Source organism: Ptychodera flava, chromosome 10 (assembly GCF_041260155.1).
Source record: "Ptychodera flava strain L36383 chromosome 10, AS_Pfla_20210202, whole genome shotgun sequence".
NCBI classification, from domain to species: Eukaryota; Metazoa; Hemichordata; class Enteropneusta; family Ptychoderidae; genus Ptychodera; species Ptychodera flava.
In genome coordinates this window covers 26,814,846-26,837,120 of record NC_091937.1, presented here as the reverse complement: position 1 = coordinate 26,837,120, position 22,275 = coordinate 26,814,846, and the positions used below count along the sequence as shown (strand labels likewise).

The 22,275-nt window shown below is 40.0% G+C and overlaps 1 long non-coding RNA gene across 1 annotated transcript in view; it reads right to left on the bottom strand.

Moving 5' to 3' along the window:
- Positions 1 to 5,223: 5,223 nt before the first annotated feature.
- LOC139142372 (uncharacterized) overlaps positions 5,224 to 22,275 on the bottom strand; it is a 49,198-nt gene continuing 32,146 nt past the window's right edge. The window contains exon 2 of the long non-coding RNA XR_011554375.1: positions 5,224 to 5,767. This is a non-coding gene — a long non-coding RNA (uncharacterized lncRNA). The remainder of the gene's footprint in view (positions 5,768 to 22,275) is intronic.

Sequence of the window (22,275 nt, the reverse complement as noted above, 5' to 3'; positions counted from 1 at the left end):
TTATGAGAAGTAACTTCGAAACGCGGAAGTCGTCGAGCTTCGCCGATTTGATAGATACAAATACGTGTAAAAGAACAGCCAGTTTGTTTCTGTACTGTACTGCGAGACACTTGGTTAGACTATGGATGTACTATTTTTGTACTCCATGGTTAGACGAGAGCAGTGTTCACAGAGCCAACGGGCAAACAGCGATATCCATTCGCCATGTCCTCAGTGAGCCAACGATCTAAATGACAGGTGAACAGCGTTTCGCGGGGGTCGTGAAAAGTTTTGGGTCAATATTTGTCAATTTGCGCATTTCATAAAGGAATCTGTCGTCACAGCTGTCGGGGGGCTTAAGGATAATACCTTGGCATTCCCGTGAGTTCCTGGTTTGTATATTTTGCGACACCGTGGGACGGAGATCATGTTCAATACTGGCCTCAATACTGCCCACTTCAGGTCACACTTAATGTCAAAGCGCGGAACTCCAGGTGATCGCATCATCGCATCCAATCGATTTGACCCTTGACCCCCGGGCGACGTTACGATAGCTGCGTGTGTATGTTCTGTATTCTGTATGTCTCTAGTTCTACAGTCGTTTTACTGCCACAGAAGACATAAAATTGTAAAAATTACTCAACATCTGGTTTTAAAAAATGACAATTTACACCCCCCCCCCCCTTTTGTACATACCATCTTTCAGCCTAAGTAAACAGACCGCACACGGTTTTACATCGCTTTGACCTTAGATATTCACTGTTAAACAAACCGACAAGAAAGCTATAGCTACGACGGTGCGGCTTGAAGACTAACTTACGAATCAGGTCGATATTCATTCGATTCCAGAAGTTGATGTAAAAAGGCGATGTAAGTAAATACCATGTAATTGAGGTGACCGAAAGTGGTTTTACCAAGCCATGCAAGTGAGACAGATCGGAGCTCAGCGGAATGTCAATTTAATATAAATACAGACAATGAATCTCGTCCAATTCGAGAAAGTATCAGGTGTTGGTCTGTCCTTGAATACATCCCGGAGCGAGTATATCTCTCCAGATCTCTTTTTTCCCAGCACTCACCTCCACCCTCTTTTTACCTGCCTGTCTACTCCAATCTCTGCCCTGTATCTTTCTGCATCCTGCTGTTTCTGTTTGTCTCTGTCTTTTCTTGTTTCTCTCCTTCTCTGTCACTGTCACTCCCTGACAATGATAGCCTGCCACTTTTAGTCGCTCTCTGTATTTGTCTTGTCTCCCTCCCTCCCTGTCTGTTTGTCTGTCTATCTATCTGTGTGTCTCTCTGTCTGTCTATTTGTCTGTCTGCCTGTCTGTGTCTGTCTGTAGGCTGTCTCTGCCTCCCTGCTCTCTCTCTCTCTCTCTCTCTCTCTCTCTCTCTCTCTCTCTCTCTCTCTCTCTCTCTCTCTCTCTCTCTCTCTCTCTCTCTCTCTCTCTCTCTCTCTCTCTCTCTCTCTCTCAACTTGGCAGACTTTTGAGGAAGTAAAATAGCCTGACTTAGCGGGGCTGCCTCGGTGGGCCTTGTCTGTATATTCAATAGGATTCCTCTCCTGTCATGTGATCCAAATGGCATAACTCGATTGTTTTCGGTTGACAATATATATATATATATATATATATATATATATATATATATATATATATATATATATTATATATATATATATATATATATATGAGTTTATAAAAGCTGGTCAAAAGCCATTCCTTGGTACAGTACAGTTCATTGTAATGTATCATTCTGTAACATATATATCCGTATGCTACTCGATACAAATTGAATTTGGCTTCGGTGAATATCCATTGCATTGTTTTAGAAGTGCCTTGTTTTCCAGTTCACCTATGTCATACAGCGGCCTGTCTGTCTCCGACATTGCCGGACGCCCAGCCGGAGAACCGTTCACGATTACCGGTATGAAGTGCGCTGCCTCGCAAAGTTTACGCACGAAGTCTTGGGGTAAATTGACAGAAAGCGGACGAAATTCCCGAGAATAAAGCTTAAGTAATTTAATTGCAATTTGAGGGAGGCGAAATCCTACTAAATTATAGATTGAGTGGCTAGTGTTTCCAGCCGTTCTGTGCTGGGAGGTCTCCTCTCGGCTGTGTTTTGGTAATTAGTCTATTACGAATGGACATGGCGGGCTATTTGTTTTCGGCTTATTCAATTATAGCCTTTGCTAAGATGCGCATACTCAGGGGAGACACAGAATCATCCCTGGCGGTGCAATTGCAGTCGAATGCTTACGCTACTCGTCGCCACTGAGAAGAACTTGGCAGCGTGGAGAACGCTGACGACAGAGCGGGCTGAAACAACTGCAGTGTACACGCCAGTGGCTGTTTCTTTTTACAGAACGGTTAACTTTGCAGAACGAAGGAAAGAGTTTGGATCTCACATAACATTTTTATAAAGTAATTTATTTAAGTTACTTTATAAGCACACCTGATCGTAAGAGAAAGACATGTTTACTTGAAATTTATTTTTTTTAATTTTTGCTTTGTCTGCTTTTCTAGTATCTACTCGGTTAGATGTAAGAAGTGACATTACTGGAGTCTCTACTGGCCATCGAATATTATATATTAAATTGTCAGATGTTTTGCTTTTTCATTTTATGTCATATTTTCATCCAACTGTATATTCAATAGAGAGGCGGGCTTAGTGTCGTTCGCTGATTCGGGAGATACTTTCTTCATGTTGTTCGCTTGTTTTGTTGTTTCTCACTTCCTGATCAAACGTTTCACTTCCTCCATGACATCTTCCGATTACCACACACTATGGCATGAACACACTATCGCGATACTAACCCCCCCCCCTTGGCAATCGTACAAACCCCCCCCCCCACTTTTGCGCATGACTGGCCAGTTGCTCCTCTGCCTAGACGAGGCTGACCGTCATTGCCGTGACAACCGCGGCCTTTCAAGAGAAAAAAAAATTCACTTTTGAAAAACCAATGTAAGTAACGCGCAACAAAGTCCCATTACGTATAGTTGTTTGTTAATCTTGTTATTGAATTTTTCAGTTGTTGAGTGACATACAACAAAAAACACTCCTTCTAGATTGTTTGCAAAATTAAGAATAAAAGTTGCCTTATCTGAATGTTAGTGGCGTGACTAGGTATAACATTTTATAAAAATTGACATTTAGCTCGGTTTCCATGTTAGGGGCCGAACAAGATAATTAGTTAAGTGGTGCCAATACTCGTCTCTATCGTAATTCGATTGCTTTAATCAGAGATGTAGAGCGAGACAAATTCTTTGCCGATAAAAATACAAAAATGTAGCTTAAATAAAGAGAAAGGCCATTTTTAAAAGTTGATGGTTTTTCACTGAACTGATCAAAAGGCCGACAAAAATATGATTATAGCTTGGCTGTTGTGTGCGTGTCTCGTGTTTCCAACATCTGCTTTGGAAGGATGTATGTTTCTGCGGGGCTGCAGGTGCTAGGATGAAATCGACATGAATGCGCCTTTTCTTTGCAGGGAAATGCCCGACAGATGAACGCAGCTCGATTTTAAAGAAATCCACGTAACTCGCTTAATTCTGTAATTAATACCAGATAGCTTCACGGTTTTCTGGGCTTTGCTTTCATTCTTCTGCGCACTCCCCGCGCTACTTCAATTTTTTATCGACATTGTACGGCACACCGAGGGGAGAAAGGATCTATTGAAGAATTATCGTGTATCTGTATGCGATCGAATTTTCGCTTTAATATCATTACTTTCGCTTCGACCTCGGCTTGACCTGTAGATCTATCGGTAGAATCGAATTGATCAGCTCGGCGGCGGGGACGGATCTGCGGCGACAGATGAACAGGTCCAGGCGACCTGCCGTTTTTACAAGAGGCGGAGTTCATACCAACAGGGGCAGACTGTTAATGCGAGTTGGAGTGGTGTCATGTCTGCGGTGGGTAGTGTCACGCCACGGGGGGATATTATCTCATGGTTGACCTCTGCACTCACCTGAGAGTGACGTCATCCGGTGTTCAAGTCTGGGCGTCTTGATGTGTGTTTGGTCAGAGCGAAGAAATACACAAATAGTTCCAACAGCCTCTTCAGGAACAATGATCTTGATTCACAATGTCCATGACGACAGGGTCATCAAACGTCCTAGTTGGTACATGGTGACTAAATGTATAGAGTTCAACGTCAAAATAAGTTCTTCGAACAAACCCTAAAACGGTCAATATCAGTTATCCAAAAGCACGCACTCCGAGTCGTTGGCAGACTAAGCAATAACGATTTAGAGATCTATCCAAACTCTTTTTACCTCCTGTCAGTGCACAAAAACTAGTTCAAAACTTGGATCGTCAGCCCATCCGGTAACCTGGGTTTTTTTAGACTGCGATGTCAACGGTGAGTCCCGGGACTCAGCACTGACAGTGGACAATCACGCACAAACCGCGCTCGCCTCGCCCTCTTCCTCAGAGTGAAGACGACAGCCTACAATATGCAATGTTGGTGCAAGTCACCATGAAAGTTACATGTCCGAGTCATTCCATATTTCATGTCTTTGTGATGTTGATTTCAATAAAATCTGAATTTCATTTCCATGAAATCCACATTTGCTGAATAATATCTGACAATGGTAATCGTGCGGCGCAGTTGATGGTATTATTTATCGAGTTTGAAAGGACGGAGATGAATTAAAGAAAAGTTGATGTCGGGAGTGAAGGTGCTTCCTCGGTTTGATTTCGGAATATTGTTCTAAATTTTAAAATATTTCCGAGGGAATAAACGGGACTGCTCGTATTTGAACTATGAGAGGATGCTGTTGAATCCAGCCCGAATTGCGAATTCTGACTTATCAAAGTGATATTCATCATATAGAGGAAAAAGTTGTTAAACAACTTGCGACTTTGTGCATCTAGTTGCAGCTGTGGCTACAAAAGGGAGGTTAAAGGTCAATCTGTGGATGTGTGTGGGTTTAGGATGCACATATATAGCAAGACGGAGCAGGGGGCTTCCCGAACAGCGAAAAGGGAATTACACACAAACTGTCCAAGTTCGCTGTCACAAGGAAAGAGTGGAAATGTAGAATCGAAATCGGAGGGCAAGAGAGGCAGGGGTCGAGTAAGTTAGTGAGAGAGAGGGGGGAGGGAGAGAAAAAGAGGGGAGGGAGAAGGAAACAGAGGGTGGAGAAAGGGAATGGAGAAAGGAAGACAGAGAGAGACAAGTAGAAACAAAATTGTAGAGATAGATCATTAGATCACATTGATATTAAAACACTGAGTCCAATATGCTTGGAAAGTGTGAAATAAGGCACCCTGAAGGCGTCAACTTCACAATTTAATCTCCAGGATCTTTCTGTGCAGATCAATAAACAAATTGAAAATTCAAATGATCTGTTTTTGTTCATGACTAACGCACACACATACGGTCGGTCAGAACTGAACACACTCAGGGGTAGACAATGTTCCATTACAATTGTGTTTCCAGTCATTTCCATTTCCGTGCATTTTCTCTGGCATCTTAGAGAATTTCGATAGCATCAAGACGGAGTTTTGACGTCTTCATCTGCGATGTCAGTTTCATAGGGATCCATCGTTCATTTCAGATGCACCGGCGAGCCGCTCAGCGCCTCGGCTCTTTGTCTGTGTCCTCGATTTGTGAAATTTGACACCGCGTGTCTCTTGCATTGACGAGTACCCCGAGGGGGATCGCAAACTAATTCATGCTGCATTCCACGCGATCGGGTCGATATCTCGACGGATATGACATGAACTAATATGCCGACTACGGCTCTTTCCCTCTCTATCCAGTCGTGATCCTTCCAAGGGATTTCTAGAGGTTGAAACAAAGTATAATGAGGGACAATGTCTGTAAATTGGACATGGAATATGCGCTTACAAATATATATATATATATATATATATATATATATATATATATATATATATATATATATATATTATATATATATATATATATATCATGTATCCAAAATATATTCGATGATATATATAATAACATCCATTATATTTTGATACATGAAATATATATCATGCAATATATATACAAATTATTTCAAGTACAAAGAAATGAAATTCTATTACTTTGTACTTGAGGTAATTTGTTTGATTTGTTTATTTATAACGCTCTGCTTAGCATCGGGCACTGCATATATATATATATATATATATATATATATATATATATATATATATATATATATATATATATATATATATATATTTATATATAAGTGTACAGATGTCCTTGCTGGAAATTACTGTGCTCGATGGCGAAATCAGGACGCTATAAATAATTATATTTGTTGCTTAAGTTTCATGTATCTAGGGATCTTCAACAGTTTTTCATCAGGATCTTTTGTCATTTATATGTTTGAAATAGTACAATGGTATAACAGATATAATGCCTTTAATTACTTTGTACTTGAAGTTCTTTGTGAATATATATATATATATATATATATATATATATATATATATATATATATATATATATATATATATATATATATATATATATATATATATATATATATATCGCAGTGATAATATAGGGTGTGAAAGTTTTCTTTTCGAATTCAAAACGTTGTCAATTTGTCATGTAAGAAGTTTCGCTTAAACTTAAACTGAATCCATAGTTTTGCCTGAAATTGAAAATATTTGCGATACATCATCCAGATGAACGCGGTGGGTTTTTTTGTGTGTGTTTTTTTGTTTTGTTTTTTTTTCCTTTTTTTTGGGGGGGGGGCAGAATTGATATCGACATATCAATGAAGACTTGATCATGATCATGATTGATGCTATTGCCTTTGCTGACAAAGAACAGGTCTGTCTTTTTTTTCCTGTCGGTTCAACAGAACATTCCGCTTTTTGCAAGTCTAGCCTTTTGTATCCTAACATACAACCCTTTTCAGAATTAGAGCGCGAAGCCACTGCAGTGAACTGCAATAAAACTGCTTACACTAATTAGTTTCAGCTGTAGCCGTGGCCACTTTGGTGTTGAACAAGGCTACTTGATAAAGACCAAAAAGTCTGCTTGTACAAAGGCAAAACTAGCTCTGTCTGAGGCTCGAGTTGTAAATGAGAGTTCACGATTGGCACCCTGTGTTGAAGATTAGATACAATGTAACATTACCATGCACTGGTCCATGTACAAATCTTTTTTATTTCAACTTCCCCAGACAAACTGTCTGCATGGGACATACAATGTTGTCGACTTTGCCAGCTGGCTAAAGCTGAAACTAATTAGTGTGAGCAGTTTTATTGCAGTTCACTGCAGTGGCTTCGCGCTCTAATTCTGAAAAGGGTTATAATACAAATGCAGAAGATGAAGGGACGAGTTATCAGGTTATACATCGATCACGCAGATTAAAATTGTATAAACGTATTAGCGTTCGTAGTTTGTACACTAACGCTGTAATGGTCACACATAATAGTACCACATCACCGCCTTCGCCGTTTCGCGGACTCACCTCCGCGGATTTGAATTTACCTCCGGTTGAGTAGCCCCGCGCCGAAAGATCCGCTATTCATGCATGCACCGGCAGTCGATTATTCAGTGCCAAAGTAGATTTTTACCTTCGCGATTTCAAACTAAACATTTTAGAGTGATAGAAAGGCGATCGGGAAAAAATTCCCATTACTGGCAATCTGTTTGCATTCACTGTTAGAAACGGGCTGGATTTAGCTCGTCGGATAACTTGCGTTGTAATCAACAGTAAATGGAACTCCGGAATCAGTTATGATTTTTTCGATAACATGATTAAACGCTGACAGTCCTTTATTTTTTCCCCCTTTCCTGGTAATCACACTTAAGACCCTGCCACAAATAATTTCAACTTCGCCGGCGACGAGTTCCGCGGGCGCGAAATTGTATCGAGATAGGGAAGGCTATCTTATCTTCGAGAGGACATTTAAATTCGGATTGACTCAAAAATAGGGTTTGTCTTGACTCCCTTCTTTGCAGATTGCCTTTATCTCGGTGAAGTAGAAATGGACAACTCATTTGCCCTGTTCATGATTGATTTCACGGCGAAACGAGGAAACAATATCATTCGTCGTATGAAATTGATTCGCCAGTCAATATCGTTTTGCGATATCGGTATTTTGAGTTATGTGAAAGTGTCACGTCATTTCACCTCTGAAATAATTGCCAAGTTGAAAAGCGTGATTGAGTCTTTCCAGCGAAGTTGAATGGCGTGTTCTTCCAAGCGAGTTTGGATATTTTTAGACGGTCGTATTTTTTTTGCGGAATCAATCGGTCCACGCTCTTTACACCTATTTGTAAAATGTTGAAAAAGGGGGAAATCCGACTTCAGGGAGACTCTCGAAATTCCTCATGCACTCTTTAAAAAAGCAAATGGATGTTTATTCTCTGAAGTTTCATTTCCACCGTCTCATTGATTGAAGGAAGTGATTTTGAGCCTATTCAATTTCCACGGCAACTCAGATTGCTAGTTGCCCATTTCGAAAGATTATCAGTTGGGGGAGCCCTTAAGAAAGGGGCTGAAACGCATACCACGCCCCTCTACCCTCCCGCCGTAGACGAAACCGTCAAACAGTTCAATGTAGAAATTGATTTCGATGTAAAGACTCGGAGAATCCCCCTGAAACTAACACGGGTAATTGAAAAATAGCCGATAAGGACCCCAACAAATTAAATCTTAGTACCGGCAACACACAGACGTCGTCACTCCGCAGTGATTTTGTCTGCGTATATTTCAGGCCACTGGGAGATCGCTCTTCATTTGTGTAGATAGACCGCTCTATGAATTTCTCTGCTTTTTAAGTAGTTTCCGTGAAATCGGCGAATTTTTTGCCTTTAATGATGCGATCCATATCAGTGCCCATTTCATGGTCTATTACATCCGGGTCCTCCCTGTAACAGATAAGTATATTCTGCTAAATGGTCGCGGCCGTGATTGCCACCGTAGAGTCAACGACGAGGAGAGACCATTACAAGTTTCAGTTCTAGAACTTGCATTTGCTCTCACTCTTACACATTGAACTTTGAGTCTTTTATTCGTTGGTTTACAAAACACGGTATTCGGACAGCGCCTCTGAAACAAAAGTGCTGAGAATGTACACTAATTGGCCGGTTAACTAATTAAATACATTTGCCTAATTGTGTTGACCCAGAAATTGACCCTCTTCGGGATTGTGGTGAAACTAATAAAAGAACCTGAAAAATAGATGAAATTTATTAGGAATGGCGTGATTAGTTCTTCAAGCCAACGACGGGTTTCTATATCAGACCTTGGTGACATTACCCCCGTCGGCTCCGACGAGGTAAGGGATATTCCATTCGTATAAACTCGGTGCATGGAGGGGAAAACAAATACCAAAATTAATCAGGTAGTTTTCAACGGATCTATGAATTTTATAGAGGGTTCAGGCACTTAAAAAGACTGAACTCGTTTCAACCGAATTCAGTAATTATAAGTGGCCGTAGAGGTCACAATCAGGGCGTAGGTGAACTATAATTCTTATGGCCTTATTCTTATGGCCTTATTCAAGCTGGTGTAAACTGGCCGCTCAATGACACAATGTTTATTTATTTATTTATTTATTTATTTATTTATTTATTTATTTATTTATTTATTTATTTATTTATTTATTTACTTACTTATTTACTATTATTAATTATAAATGTATTTATATTTTAAATGCATTTCTTTATTTTCATTTATATATTCATCAATCATTCATTTATTTTATTATAAATAAATCTATTATTTTATAAGTATTTCTCTATTTTATTTATTTATTTATTTATTTATTTATTTATTTATTTATTTATTTATTTATTTATTTATTTATTTACACCCATTTGAGAAATTTGAGAATAAGATTTACCACTTTACTTAATCGATATTAAGCTGATGATTATCTCATGTTGATTTCTTTTTTGTTTTTGTTTTCGCTTGGAGACTTCAGTGACGACAAAATAGAAAGGGAGTTCGTCTTTCATAATTTTTTTGTATCGGAAAACAACTATAAACACTATCAGCAAACACCGAATGTAAGTCAAGGTTTAAAGTTATCGTATTTACATGGATCGAATTTTTGAAGTCTTTTCGTTGCTGTTGTTATTGTTATCGCTGTTTGTTTTTTCTCTTGAGTACAATAACGTATCATGCATAATGTGCAATGTTATAGTTGACCAATGAATTCTGGTTCGGACTCATCTTCAGGCAATTGTCATTGACATTTGACAGAGCAAACATAAAGGTGTGTTCAAAAGTTAGAATACATGGTATTCCAATTTGATGATAGAAGTTTTTTTATCGACTTTCCGAAAAAGAAAAAACAATTCAGAAAAGAAAACTCAGCATAAAGCAAAAAATCAGGACAGTGCTTTGGTTTTACATCTCAAAAAATTCTATTTGCAAAATATACTTAATTTTGACCATTTTAAATCCATGTCTTTCTTATCAAAAATAAATAATTTATATTCATGTTTTTCAGCTGTTATTCTTTCTTATACCCATATTGTAAATTGTCGAATCTTAGGTATTCTAATGATGATACAAGTTAGAATACCTGGTATTCCAATGTGATTTGGGGATAGGACATGAAACGCTATTTTACACAACAAAAATGCCGGAAAATACCTCAAGAAAGTGACAACTAATGGAGTTTCACTACATTAATGTAATCCAAAGTGAAAGTTATAGAAACGCAGTTCAAGATGGCGAGACTTGTTCAACAGATTGCGAATGCATTTTAGTGACAGTTACAAATCCAAGTTACACCTGACTATGTACACAGATCTGGCAATCTCGCAGAAAAGACAGATTGTAACTAAAAGGCGGGAAAAGAAAGCAGAGTAATTTGAACAAGACTTGTACTGAGCGCGAGGTGATGTTCAAGTTTGCAGGTTAGAGAGATGTTGTGATCGTTAAGTGTGTTCAAAGATTCGACATAGCGTCGTTGTCTCATTGATATGGCCGAGTGGATGCTTAAGTAAAAAAGGGGAAAAACTAAATTTCATGCAGAGTGATCTCGGCATCAGATTCAGATTGAAACTCGTTCTTGGGGACAAACAGGGTAAGTTGATCAGCCTATTATGAAAAGTTGTAAGTAAGAGTGTTATTACATGTAATTCTGAGGTACTTAGAACAGGAGTAAAATTTGGACAGGAAAATGAAAGCTCTTCGCAAGTGTCCTTCCGTTTCAAAAGTCAGATTCCCTCTCTCTAAGCAGTGTGGCCCTCTTCCCTCCGAGTCACTAGAGAAATGTTACCGTTCAGGTCATCTCCATTACAATAAATCCCTACTGCCCCCTCCCCTCAGAAGCAACATTATTTACCCTTAACACAGATATACGCCGAAAAACAGCCAAATCCTATCCTTATCCGCCCCTTGTTGTGTGTGTGCTCACAATTTAACGTTGTTCGCCGAATGGAAAAATTAAAATTTCTGCTGATGGTAACAAAACTGCTCGTCGGTCCTTTCCCCCACTCGATGATACTAGAGGAATATGCCAACCCACACGCCAATAACTACTTTGTTGGATGTCCCTGAAAGTAAGGGTTGAAGTAGTGTTTTGTTTTGATTTGGGGAGATCGAGGTTCCTTTTTAGTTTTTTGGGCTTTTCATAGAAGTGGAGATATTCTTCCCTGTTCGAGTTGGCGATATTTCAAAATTTTATTTGCTCCATCCGAAAACGATAAGTCAGAGCCTGTCAAACCATGTAAACTACAGGGAACTTATCAGTGTGACTGTTGTTGTTTATATTGTTATTTGCTGGCAAAATGTGAGCACACTAATCTGCCGCTGTTATTGTTGTGTTTCAATCATGTTGTCATGGTTACTAGTGAATAACACTATAATAAATTCGCTTCTGTAGCTACCGTGGAGGGTATCGTGTACATGACCGAACGCTAAACCCATTCGATGTAAACTGTGGGAATGTAACTTTGGTGCTGTCTCAGTGGTACTTCAATCGGTACCTTAGGGCTGGGGAAACCAAACCATGATATTGCTCTTTGAAATGTAGTTTGCAACGACATCAATATCATTGAAACAACAACTAATCGGCCGTTCTTCAAACTTATCAGAAAATAATGTCAACAACAACCAGAGTGCTGACTTCCACGTGTGTCATGCAGGAGTGCCTGTGAGTGAGAATGTAAAATATTCGAGGAGAATTGAAGTAAGAGCGATGACTGCAGCACAGCCTAACATGAACAGTCCTCTCTGTGGCGACAGAATGTACTTCGCGATATGAAAATCCGATTCACCGAACAACCGTGAAACAAGGCCAATGGATTCCAAAGATATGAGAAAGGAAAAGAATTCGGACCCTAGTCATCTCATTTGGTCATCCCCACCCGATACGCAGCTCGACCAGTCACCGTAAAAATGGGTAGACTGTAGAATTTTTTAAGCCCGAAGATCTTTCAATGGAGCTTGAGATACCACTATGCACATGTATATAACACCATGAGTTGGAAACACGTAGTAAAATTAAACTCTTGATTTCTGGCCAAGTGCAGGTTGTGATTATAAGATTTGGATAAATTTTCGGTTCCTCCGCCATCTCTCCCCAGTCCCTGCACCCGGAGTGCAGAGTCCTCCGTATTCTATATGATCGCCTCATGCAAGCAATAAGTTCCGCTGTTCAATATTAACATATGATCCGAACGCAGAAAAGATACTAGTAGTAAAATGTCTCATGATCATCGCTGAAAAGCTGCAGTTCATGTTGTTCTCTATTTTGAAGTAGTTAGTGACGAGTAAGACTTTGAGACGGTTTTAACCAATGATAATCTTAAGGTAGAATGCGCCTCGGGGACAGATATTCGGACTCTAAAACTTCTGCAATTCTTTCCTGATCTACCACATGTGTTGGAAGAGGGGGTAATTTTAAAGCTCTTGGAGAAAGACAAACTTTCATCGTCTTAGTTTTTCGAAAATCCGAAATGTAATCCCCCCCTCCATAGAGTTAACACAGAGATGGCGGCCATTTTGAATTTCAAATATCGCAAAATGTTGGGCACTTTGTTTCGCTAGTTCCAAACTTTGCAGGGTGACCCCGATTTTTATTGTTGATTTGGTTAGAGAATGGTTGCGTAGTACATTTGGAAAAGTTTGATCAAAAATTCAAATCTTTCACTTTCGAGGCGCATACTACCTTAACAGTTCCAGAAACTTTTCTCGCGTGAGATTGACTTAAAAAACTTTCAACTATGTCACGGTTTTCATAATAACTTTGATTACGTCACAAATCCCGATGTAAAGATAAAATTATCCACTTTATTCCCTTAAAGACTCAAATCGGTGTCCTTTTTCGGGAATAGATAGTGTCAGAGACAAACTGTCTCATTAGAAGTTAATAACACGGTTAGAACAGCACCTAATTATAGTTTAAATACAATGTTTTGTTTGTTTGTTGCAGTTGTTGTGTTGTGGCCTGTCTCACCGCACACAATACAGATTGTTATAATGACGTTAAGTAGCCGCCATTTTGTATTTTTTGCGAGTCTTCCAAATTATGACTTTCAGAGTGTAATTAGCAGTATTCATCGTTGATTGAATGGCCATAGAATTGCTGACCCCATACACAATGCCCAGTTTGTACACTTTAATTATCAGCGTTAAGTAAGCACTCAAAACTAAATATCCAGGAGGGGGGTATTCGACTTCAATTTCCGAAAAAAAATGCTGACAAACATTTTCGTCTTCGCGAAAGACACTTTTTACTGCGTGCATGAATTGATTGGTGGCGCGCAAAGTATGACGATTTCAGGTACTTCTGGCGTATGTTAAAGTCGGACGGTGACCGAAACTGTCCTCAGTGTTGTCACAGCCACAGTTTCCCTATACACACAGCGAACGAGCAGACGATAATTATCCGATCCGAAAACAAACACACACGAGAGAATGAGCACCTCTTCAGCTGTATTACAGATATTTTAAAATTGGCTGTTCAGTGTACCTCGCTCGAAACTGTCCTCTTTTCACTGTACTACGCTAATCTTCAGTACACCATATAACTGTTTGATGAGATCTGGCTAATTTACTGAAAATAGACGATCTGTGATAAATCTAATGCATTCATACACTCAAGGTAGAAAAGCTAAAGTATTTAAGTTGAAAAGGCGGACACAAAAATTTAAACTAAGATGCCATCAGTTACAAGTGCAGTCTTTTAATTCAGCATTCATTAACTTCATTTCTCGCAAGTCAAGCCCAGTAGCTACCGAAAATATGCCACTTTTGGCCCATACATGTCAAATCGTCAATTAACAATGTAGTGGCAACCTGTTAATTTGCATACAACGCGGGTCAATGTCCGTTGGTGTCACCTTACCCTTCACAGCTGCAATTGGTGCGAGTTTTAAAGAAAATCGAAGAAAAGTTCGTCCAGTCAAAACTCAGAATTAGGACAAAATGTGGTCATTTTAAAGATTGCTATAGTCAAAATTTAAATAGTCAAAAGTCCAAATAATTTCTCTTGAGAAGGTCACACAGTTGACTGGATAATGACAACCAGAGGTGAAACAGACAGCTGTAGACTTAATTTCCATAACTACGGCATCTAAAAGTGACTGTGTCGCTTTCACTGACCACAGTGTCCTGCCCCTCGGGAGAAACTGATCATGACTTGCTTTTGTCTTCTCCTGACCGCAAAGATTTTGTTCATTATATATGCAAATGGAGTTTTACAACATCACAGCAAGTGCTTAGCGCCTGCCTGAATTTTACGTTCACACAACTCCAATAACATGATGGTATTCTCTTCTCGTTGGCATCCAATAAAACTTGGTTGTCCCCTCGTTGTCTTCAATATCCATTGTCCCATCGCGGACACTATGATATATTTATACCCTCCCCAAGCCCCCATAAGACAGACCAACTGGTCTTGCAATTGTTTGATTGTGAGGGTACCGCCAAGTTGGATGCGTGTTTCCAGATTAGTTGCACCACGCTTCCATAACGAGCTGGACACAATGGCCCTGTAATTGTGATAAAAACACCCTTCCCTGGGCACTGGTCAGCGTCCGTAATTGTCCAGCAATTAGGGTACTAAAACCCCCCTTATGTGATACTTAAATTTTTCATAAAAAAGCAAATGAATGTCAAGGGAAAAAAATCAACGGTCTGCTCATTAAACGCAAAACTTACAAATTTTGTATTTGATATCGATAGCTGGAGTAATTTTCATCTCAGATAAACATTAGCTGCAATATGGCGTAGCGATGACGTAATGAGAAAACGTGCGGACGTCGGCGTGGATTTAATCTTGGGTGAAAGTTAACGCACGAGCCTGCTTTTTTTGCCAAAAATATTATTAGCCGGTATTCAATACATCGTAGACCTTTACAGTGTGCCCACAGTGAATATTTTACCCAGCAATACTCCGAGGTACGAAAACTAAAGTTTTGGAAAATATTACACTCCAAGCGTCATGACGAATTACACTGAAATAAACTATAATTTGTATTACGTCAGTGAAGTTTATCTCATATTGAAAGTAATTAATCTACCCTGTATTCGGACTTGACACGTCTGTTATTGGATTCATTTATTGTCGGTGAGCTAAGGCTGGCATAATTGTGCCAAAATAAACCATCTTTCTGTGTGAACATTATGGATGGTACGTCAGGTTATTTTGAGCGTCGGAAAAACAGCCTCTAGCGTTCTTTCGTTTAAACGGTTCACGGGTTTGAAACATAAACCAATAAATGGGTCCATGGTTAAATTTATGCTCCAGAACTAGCTATCAAGCAGGAATGGTTCTGCGCTTGTAAATAGTTCTGCTAGAAAATATATATTTGTAGACAAAGTATCGAGGAACCGAGCACCCCACTACCGCGCCAGACCTCAACAGTGTTCCGAATCGTGTGCAATTTGGAACACAAACTTTTCTACTGCTACAAGAGCGTGCTACATAAATTGGTCATATTGACAATTCTCAAAATATGTGTTTTACATATCTCTCCGAAATGGAAGGCTCTGGGGATGGTATTTTTGAGGCAGTGTTTGTTTTACCCCGACGGTACTATCGATCGGTAAAATAACATTTTCAGGCGTGTTTTGTTTGGGATTTGAAGTAATTTGTCGACATCCTTGATGGGGAAAAAACGGATGTGTTAAATACGTGAAATCTGTCAGACAACACGTAACAGAGACAAAGTCAGTCTTTGGAGCGTTGACAAAAGCAACATTCCAGGGCGAAATTGACATCCCGGTCCCAGCGTTGTCCATTTCTTATTGTCATGTAAATTACCCAATTCAGGCGTCAGAACGCGGCAACACCTGATGCCACGCAACACATCACCGGTTAGGCCCCCTTTCCAGTCTTCCCACCAGCGGAGGACTGAAAATAGTGGCCCATTCGCACCCAAAGTGATAAAACAGGTGCGCGGCTGAGCACAAACCGTGACACGTGCGGATTGCAAAGTATGTTGAAGGCGTCAACATCCCGTGCCAGCCGAGCTATCGTCCGACAAATCTCAACTTTGCAAGCCGATAGTTTTTAACGTTCACCTCAAAATGCAATACCAGGAATATAGGCTGGCGTCATTTGCTGCGTATGTCACTGTTATGAGACCAATTAAGATCAACAGATAGCTATAGACTGCTACGTATATTTTTCCTCTTTGAGTGATATTTTTGAACGAAAGTTCCGCAGGATATTAGAATTAATTTGGGATTAATCGAGGAAAAAGAGATTTTGAATTATAAGGAACAATGGAAAATATAGTAAATTTTACATCTGTAGAAACTGAAGGAGCCATGCCTTGGTATGGTATGACGTGGGTCAACTTGAGCATTTTGCTGATTGAACGTACCACGGCCAGAAACCTACCAGATACCAAGCTATAGCGAAGTCTATAGAACTCAAAGCAATGAAATGTGACACAACAAATGGATTCGCGGAGCAATTTAATGGGTGCAGATAACTGTTGTTATTAATGTTACGGAACGCCTAATTCACCCTCACCACATTGAAATGTCATGTAACTGCCTCTTGGTGGCGCTGCATACTGTTTGCCTGCCTGTTCGCTTTTACGATCTCCTGTGTGTTAATACGTTTATGTCATGTCAAGATGAAGTTTCGAACATGGCTTACATTGAACCACTGATCCGTGCAAGACGGATTTCGAGCTGGGTGGATCAAAGCTACCCTTCGCAGATATCTGGCCCGATTGTTTTCCGTGTCTTCTTTTGTTTTTTGTTTGTCTACATGTTTGCAATTCGCGTGCAAAATATCTCTTCTTTTTAGCAATAAAAGAGAAAGCAACTCATTTTAACAGCTTAGGCGTTCTGTGAGGCGAATAGTCCATACCCAGAAGAATGCTTTCAAACGATTCAAGTTGAAATCGCTACTTGGCTTTTACTTTGAAAGGAGAAACAAAAAGACCACCCGATCGTAGACTTTGCAACAACCGGCTCAGTGGAAACAATGCGTCGGCGGATTCCATTCCCCCATTGTGAAGCTTCGACTTCGCCTCGGCCCGCTAGATATCTTCTTAATTTATTTGCCGCGTAGATTGGGAATGACCTTGACGTTACGTTAGACAGACACATGGCGCAAGCGAAATCCATTTCATGCGGGCAAAGCGTCAACACACCTTTCTGTAGGTTTTGTCCAGGGTGCCTTGAGGCGGAAACATTGTCAGTGTTCATGGTTCTTCCGCATCTTAAGAAGGGTTTTTTGCGTCTACTTTTGTCAACATTCCCTTATAATGCTAACAGGCGTATTTGTACCCAAAAGAAATTTCAATTTGCTGTATTTCGGAAACATCTGATAACTGGTTGGCTTATGTGAGATGTGACCAATATCTTAATATGTAAATTCTCCCGCGTGAAAAATGTGATATATTCAATCCTGTGAAAAAGGAAGAAATGTTTACGTATATTTGTCTGATTTTGACAGTTTTATCAATGTTTTCCGATTTCATGACGCCGTATTTCAAAGTTCACTGCGCATGTTCAGTCTCCGAGAGCTTCTTGTACTCCAAATATTTATTTTATTTTATTTAGGAATTAAACGTTTGTTTTACCCTTGGTTGTTGTTGTTTTTTCCTTGTTTGTAATTGTGCATTTTATCGCATTACGTTTAAATATCGGATCTGGGACAACAATTGCGTGGAATCAATATTTTTCTTCATTTAGGAATTAGGAGTCATCGCGGGCAGTGTTAACGGCAAGTCAGTTCTCCAGAAATGAAACTAAACAGTGAATAGTTTAGTTGGAACAATGTCAGGGGAGAAATAAAACCTGTGTACACCAGCACCCATTCTGTGACAGGCAGCTGGAACCCTCCGCGCTGTTCGACGATTAGCACCAATTGAAATCGCACAAATTAGATCTTCCGCTGTTACGTTACAAATAATATCCCGATAATTTCAAACTCGCTAATACCAGCTCCGGGGCAATGCAGTTGTAGAGAGTGAAACAACTGAACCTGTTTGCCATGGGACAATATTCCGGGTTTTTTTATTATTCATTTTGTTTTCTCCGGCAATTATTAATATGGCTATCCAACAATTGTTCCGCTGTGTGTGGGGTAAACACACTCCTCGTCAAAGCAAATTGTCTATATGTCCGCCATAGAATTTCATGTAATCGGATTAAGCAGATGATATTGTCCTTTGCTATGTTTCATCGCCGTTTTTTTGCTCTCTCATTACCACCCCCTGGGCGGTCTTTTGTTTGTGACTTTCGCTTTTTATGCGTTTTAAATCCCGAAATGATAGCGTCATATGTGTGGTGAGTGCCCTAACCATTGGAATTGTTGACGCCGCGTTGCAGCGACGCTGTACTGTTCACAATGCGAGGCGTTTGGCGTAAGTTTCCGTATACGCTCACGTCAGGCGAAGCCTTTCTCCTGCTGTCCCGCACCTTTTCTTCCACCTTAATTTTCGCCGATCGCTAGCAGACTTGTTGAACTTCAACTTCTACCTTCCCTTGTTTGAAAAAAAAAGGATGTCTTCTTAGTTGCGTGCGCACGATGCGGAAGTTTTCCCTCAAAATTAAGCCCATTTTAACATGAATAAATTCTGAACAATGCAGTTTTTTCAAGCATTGTGAAAATATTGCTCACAACCATTCCTGCAATACAGTAATATTCATTTTGTTTGGATTGTATCATTCTTTTTCAAATACACAATTGATGACATCACTGTTCAAGGTATATATGCCACCCCGGAGTCCGTCGTTGTATATGTCAGTCGAAGGATCAGTAAAGTTCACCAAACAAAACGGTGATGCTCTCACTCCTTCTGTTTCCAAGTGATGTGACGACATCGCGTGGCTTATCGGAAAGTGAAACGAAAAACGTGAAAAAGTGTAAGACTTGCAGCACAATCGGAACCAACACACGCCGTGCAGATTTTTCGTGCAGCGGGATTGACCCTCGTCAGCGGCAAAAGTGATTGTTTCTCGTTGACGTTGATGGACAGGACAACACTGGGAAGAAGCCGGCTTTGTCCACCACGCTCTTCAATGCCTCCTTTGTGGAAGACGGTTGTACCCTTCCGTTTGATGTCTGTGAGCGCGACCAGCGTTCTTTGTATGCAACCTGGATGCGACGGTCTTCGCAGACACACGGCAAGCAATTCATCATTCGTCCACAAGGCCAGCGGTTCAATTTTCGCATTAAAACAACTGCGAAGTTTTCAGAGCGCTGACTGTCACAGGCACATTTCGAACGACGTGGCTCTTAGATTACACGGAAGAAGTTAGCAAGTTCTTCGAGGGTATGTTACTTTCCGACAATATGTCTTGGCAGCAGGTCTCCGAAATGGAGTTTCATTCCCGTTCGGCCGACGCACGTGGAAGCAACATCCGGTGGTCGGCTTCAGTGCGCTGTGTGAAATAAACACATGCTACGGGCAAAAACAATAGTTTCGCCAAAACAATCAACTTTAAATTGTAGTTTTCTTAAATGGCTTTGAAGAGACTTTACGCTTGGTTGGTCTGTGGAGACAGCTTGAACTAAATTCATGAATCATTCAAACCTTTTTTTGTACTTTTTCGTAGCTGATTCCTAACTTGCACTCAATTACGTCTTTTTAAAGTTGAGATCATGATTGCCCCTGACTTTTAGCTTGTCACTAACTCCTAATTGTCTGCGCGCAGAGGACCGAGATCCGATTCAAAGGATAGAGCTCCCAAGCCTCATGTGCTTACGTAAAACAAAAAGGGGGACTGGGGCAAGTTAGAGCATGATATCTTGTGAGGGGGGTATGGCAAGGCTCTGCAGGTGGTATCGACAGCCCGTTGTCGAGTTGCTTAGGGAAAAAATGTCAAGTCAGGACCTGATGCCCGAATCTAAGACGGTTAACAACGCCTTTTATCGCATACATCCAAAGGAAAATGGGATAAACTTAAGCTGTGCTATTTACGGGAAAGGGGCAGGCAATATAAGGGTGTGTACCTGCAACTTTATTTTCCGTGGGACATGTTTACGTGCGGTATCACACCAGGCGGGGCAAAACGTTTGACAATGGGCGTTTTTGTCGCCGACGGATGGAGCTGATTAATTTCCTCATATTAATTTTTTGCTCGTAAAAACACGAGGCCGAAGTTTTACGTAAGCGAAGTCGTGGAACGACTGATACTGGCAGGCGAGCTTTAAAAATAGACTTGTTTATCCGACAGCAGTTTCGACTTTCTAATTGGACGTGACGGTCCCGAAAATAACATCATCAGCCATTGCCAGAGCCGTAAATCAAGTGAAATTTGACAGAGATAATCCCAGTTTACAATAATCCATAGTTTATAGTTTCAGAAAGTTCTCATTGTTATAAGTGGAATGTTGCCTTGTTTTAGCTAATATCATATTTTGAGAACATGTATACAATTGACTTGCAAAGTACTTTATTGTGTTGTACGGTATTGCTTATATTTTTAGTGAGCTACTTTTTCTTACAGTTGCCTTTTGCTGGACCAAATCTGTCTAAATTCAGTGTCGAATGTTCTTCTATTTCTTTCCCTGTGATCAACGACCCAATTATAAGACAAACATTGTTTATCTGTGTATCGCTGATGATAATACAACCGCAGAAACCCACATCACAACTATTGTCGCACAAACAATTGGACTGCCGAGTTGTCGGAGCACAAGAGAATAGCACCACTCCACTGGCATTTCAGCTTTGTTTGAGCCATCGAACTCGGATGGCGGCCGGTCAAGTCTGGGCTTGGACCACATATCCGGAAAATACTTCTCCACACAATAGCTCAGGGTGGATTAGGAAAGTGAGAGCCACACACACGCGGTAGCAGGACAAACACAAACAAAATTGGTGCAGCTTTAAAACGAAGCAAAATGAACAGCATCGTAATGTTATCAGATCACGGATCTTAAAAGAAATAATGTTTATTTTGATAGTTCTATTTCCATGACATGACATTATCTATATCTTATTAATGATTGTCCAAAAAAAAGTATTTTGTATATCTAAATATATGTCTGTGTACACACAGATATTAATGTATGCACGTCTTCAAGTACACTAGATACATGCATACTATACATACACACACAAAAATACATACATACATACATACATACATACATACATACATACATACATACATACATACATACATACATACATACATACATAATACATACATACATACATACATACATACATACATACATACATACATACATACATACATACATACATACATACATACATACATACATACATACATACATACATACATACATACATACATACATACATCATGCACCTGCACCTACACACAGGCAGACAAACTGTGACGTTCCATACATAACAAGTGCAAATGGAGAGAACATTTAATGGGTGTGTATTTTTTAAAGTCTGGCAATGTATGTCAATGACTACTTAGCGTGTAAGAATCGGAAACTTCATTTGTCTCTTTTTGCCTCGTCTTCGAGAAGGCGTTTAACAAACCACTGCAAAACGATCAATTTCCCCGCCACACGATGATCTCACATAAAGTTATGGAAATGATATTCAACGGGTTCATCGTTTTCAATATCCCGGTGACCCCTAGTGAAATCGACCTAATGAACCGCTAAAAGATCTTTGTCAATTCAGTAACCTATGACCTCTGCATTTAAACGGAAGAACTCTCAGGGAGTAAGCGCGATCGCTGTTTGGGATTGGTCCGTATGTGTCGTGTGACGCCTCATCCGCGGCCAATACAGCAAATTTATTTTTTGGTGCGATATTTTTTTCACGAGGAATAGTGCTTTAATATGGTTATGTGCTATGGTTCTTCGATTGATGCAATTATCCTATCATTCCCAATATTGTGGATGACACCTGTCTGTCCTTTTCGAACTTTGTAAAGTGACTTCGAA